General features: G+C 39.9%; 1 non-coding gene across 1 annotated transcript; it reads left to right on the forward strand.

Moving 5' to 3' along the window:
• The first annotated feature begins 437 nt into the window (after positions 1–437).
• LOC142174077 (small nucleolar RNA R71) lies at positions 438–544 on the forward strand. Its single transcript, XR_012703427.1, has one exon. It is a non-coding gene; the product is annotated as a small nucleolar RNA R71 (small nucleolar RNA).
• Positions 545–4,017: the final 3,473 nt, after the last annotated feature.

A 4,017-nucleotide genomic window follows, 5' to 3' on the forward strand; every position in this document is an offset into this window, starting at 1 on the left:
CATTAGCAGTACCTCCAGGTGAACTCCATGAAAAATCGGGGTGTCTATGACCCATTGCATTATAATTTCCCACAGCATTCACTTCCTCAGTTGAGGCTTGACACTCACGAGTAGGGTGTCCCCTTCCACATATATGACAAGTTGCGTGAGGCTCATTTTGTATCGAGGCTAAGGCCAGCTTCCGTATTTCCTTAGCCATAGCATCAAGCTGTACCTGCACAAATGTATTAGCATCAACTTGGTGAACATCAGTCGATCTTCTCCTTTCAACACTCTTAGAGGGCCACTGATTTGCATCTTCAGATAACTCATCAAGAATTGTAACTATCTCCTATGGAGTCTTCTTCATCAAAGGGCCTCCAACTGCATTGCTCAATATTCTACGTGAGGCCGGTGTCAATCCTTCCTAACAATCCTGGAGTTGCATCCTGAGTTCAATTCCGCTATGTTGACACTTTCTAAGTATCTCCTTAAACCTCTCCCATGCTTCAAAAACAGTTTCAATCTCTTTCTGGAAGAAGTTATGGATTGCTCTTCTAATATTGCCCCTCTTAGCTGAGGAGAAATATTTATCAAGGAATTTTCTGGTCATCTCCTCCCAAGTTCTGATCGATCCATTGGGCAAACTCCGAAGCCACTATTTTGCATCATCTTTGAGTGTGAAGGGGAATGCTCTTAAGTACACTGCATCTTGTAACACCCCCATTATATTGAAATGTGTTCATAATCTCCTCGAATTCCATTAGATGCGTGTTTGGATTTTCATTTGGCTTCCCTCTGAAGACACAATAATTCTGAAGGGTTTAAAGCAACCCTTGCTTCAACTCAAAATTGTTTGCTGCAATTTAGGGTGGTCTAACACTGGATAATCCTTGATTGTAGACCGGTCTAGCATAATCACCCAAAAGTCTCCCAAGCCTGGGAGCTATATTTCCAAACTGGTCTGCAGCCAAGGGTTGATGTTGATTAAGTCTGTGACCCCTCTCTTCTTCATAGATGTTCTGTGCATCTCTAATAGCTGCTTCCTCATCATCCCGTGCAACTGTTTCTCGTCGTTGGGCTGCCTCTCTTACAGCCAAATCTACATTATCATCACTGTTTCCGTCCATAGTTTCTGGGCTGAGGATTGTCCAACCTTTCTAGCTTCTCGGTGAGATTTTTTTCCTTCCTCAGTTGTCGCAGTTTTGTTTCTAACTCTGGCTCGTATGGTAGCACTACTTTCGCAGAAGCTCGAGTCATGCACCAATCTTAACCTATAACCTGCGCACAACCAAAGAACACCAATCATAAAAAGGAAAATATAAAATAAAAAGAAAAATTCTTAAATTAGATCTACAGACTATTTCAAACATTATTGATTGCCAATCCCCAGCAACAGCACCAAAATATGATGAGCTCGAAACATTGACTTAAATTATGCTCGCTAGTCAAATATAGTATAGTATAATATCGTATCCACAGGGATTGGATTTAAACAACATTCTTGTAGTTTCTAGCTTGATTGCTATCCAAGATGATCAACATTTGAGTTTTATGCGATTACTAACTACAATTAACTAAGAATCGAAAGCTATTGACTAATGACAATTGCAACAAAGGTAAGCAAGGAAGTTATCAATGGGAGAAAATAGGGGTTGATAGGATAGGTGCAAGATAATTGTTTGGGATCTAACTCTAGGTAATTCACTTCTAATATTTAAGTGAGGCTCTCGAATTCACTCAATTATTAGTTCAAACGTTCAATAAAACCTCCTCTCTCGATTAAGTCTTAACCTCACAAGATGAACCAATTTAAGCACGTGAAGATATACAAGAATGCATAGTGGATTGGTCTTTAGGAGAACCTCTCTGGTCTTTAGGAGAACCTCTCTCGATTATCCTCCTAACTAGGTTTAATCAATGATTCAACTAGCCTCTTTTGATTACTAAGAAGAATTGATGAACTCAACCAACAATATAATGCAAAGATATCACAAGTTATGCCTTTCTAGATTACATGAACAAGTGAATAAAGATGCAACAATTAAGTCATCCAAAAATGCGTCAATACATAAAACTAGAGTTATAATCCACAAACAATCATCAATATACAAAATCCATCAAACCCTATGGGGAACTACTCCATAGATATGGAGCAATTCATCACAAATATAATTAAAGTATAGGAAAACATAAATTCAATCCAAACTCGTGTCTTGGGTGAGGAAGGAATGATGAAATCCTTGTGCTCACGTTCTTCAACCTCCTCCTTAGCCGCTTTAGGTCGAATATATGTGAAAAGTCCAGAAAATAATGTTTTCCATGTATTTATACCAAGTAGGGTCGGCCTAGACGAAACCACCTTCTCCTAGTCGAAATAGGACATTGGCTCTGTAAAATTTGCACAGGAGCACCGCATGGGGCGGCGCGCTATGCGGGGCATTAGTAGGGAAATCCAGAGATCTAATTCTGATAGGCAGCAAAGAATTGCACAAGCGCGACGCCCCATGCACCGCGGTAGTGGGGATTTCTCAGAGTACGAATTTTGCTTTGATTTTTGACGTCCAGACTTGGTCATCGACCCCCGAACACGATCCCGGCTTAATCCCTTGGGATTTTACTCAGAATTCAAAGCTCCAAATAGCTCAAATTCATCTCATAATATCTATATAGCTCGGAATCACTCTTACAAGGAATAAAACACACAATAAGTGCAAAACACTATCAATTAAAGCTCAACACGAATAAAGTACAGTGAATTAGAGTACAATAAGTGACTAAAATATGCAATAATAGCATACCATCAAACCAACCGGCTATCATAAAGGAACTCCACAATGCAGCTAACAATAACTCCAAAATCTAGTGAGACTGAGTCATAAGCTCTACACGAGTATACTGAAACATTCCCAATACATCACTATCTAAATAAAAATTATGCAATAGAAAAACAAGGAAAATGGTGACTTTGAGGCCTGCGAATGCTGGCAGGTATACCTTGAAGTCTCCGGTCTAGAAGTTCTACTCACTGATGCCTAGCTTGGTATAAGGTACCTAGATCTGCATAAAAAGATGTGCAGAAGGGTAGTATGAGTACACCACAATGGTACCCAGTAAGTATCAAGCCTATCTTCGGTAGAATAGTGACGAGGTCAGGTCAAGACACCTACTAGGATAAAAAAAAGAAATTGAACAAGTATAATACAGTCTAAGAATGTAAACGAGGAAAATGAGGCAATAAAGAAATACAACAAGATAGACTACAATTGAATTTAAAGCAATAAATGCAACGAGGAAGGAACATATAATAAGAACATCAAGGAAACAATGCGGACAAATACAAGTGAGGTAACTGAGAGATGACAACAAGAATCACAACTAAGGTACCTCCTCGTAATCTCATTTCAAAATCACAATCACAATCTTTCCTTATATGACTGCGGAAGCCTTACATTTAGTTTTAAAAATCATTTTTCCCGAAATAGCTACCCGCGTTTTAGCCTACCTTATCACACCACGTGTCTTCATGTAGTTTCCCTACTAGCAACACGTGTATCAAGCCCACCTTGTCTCACCGCATGAGTATCAACTCCTAGCCTTATACCACCACATGCGTATGAATATCACAACTCGCATTTCAAGTGCCCAAATGCCACAACTTGCCAAAAGAATCAACAATATCAATGTTTCCATAACAAACAGTCCATGGCTCAACCACAATGTGTACAAGAGTCTCAATAATAGAAAACTGAAATTGAATAGCTCAACAAGAATAGTATTTCAACAAATAATAACTTTACCTCAATGTGATCTTCGCAGACTACTCAGGCTCTACAGATTCAATCATGTCCACAGACTTCTCAAGCCATGGTTGCTGCCCCAGTTTTCACTCCACCCATACAGCCAGCTAGGGGTGGGGGACGAGCGGGTTGAAGTCGCCCTAGAGGGGGAGGCTAGGCCAGATTCTTTGCTTTTTCGGGTAGGACAGATGCAGTCTCTTCAGACACAGACATCATACGTATGTTTCCGGATTGTCAT

Source organism: Nicotiana tabacum, chromosome 19, assembly GCF_000715075.1.
Source record: "Nicotiana tabacum cultivar K326 chromosome 19, ASM71507v2, whole genome shotgun sequence".
Classification (NCBI taxonomy): domain Eukaryota; kingdom Viridiplantae; phylum Streptophyta; class Magnoliopsida; order Solanales; family Solanaceae; genus Nicotiana; species Nicotiana tabacum.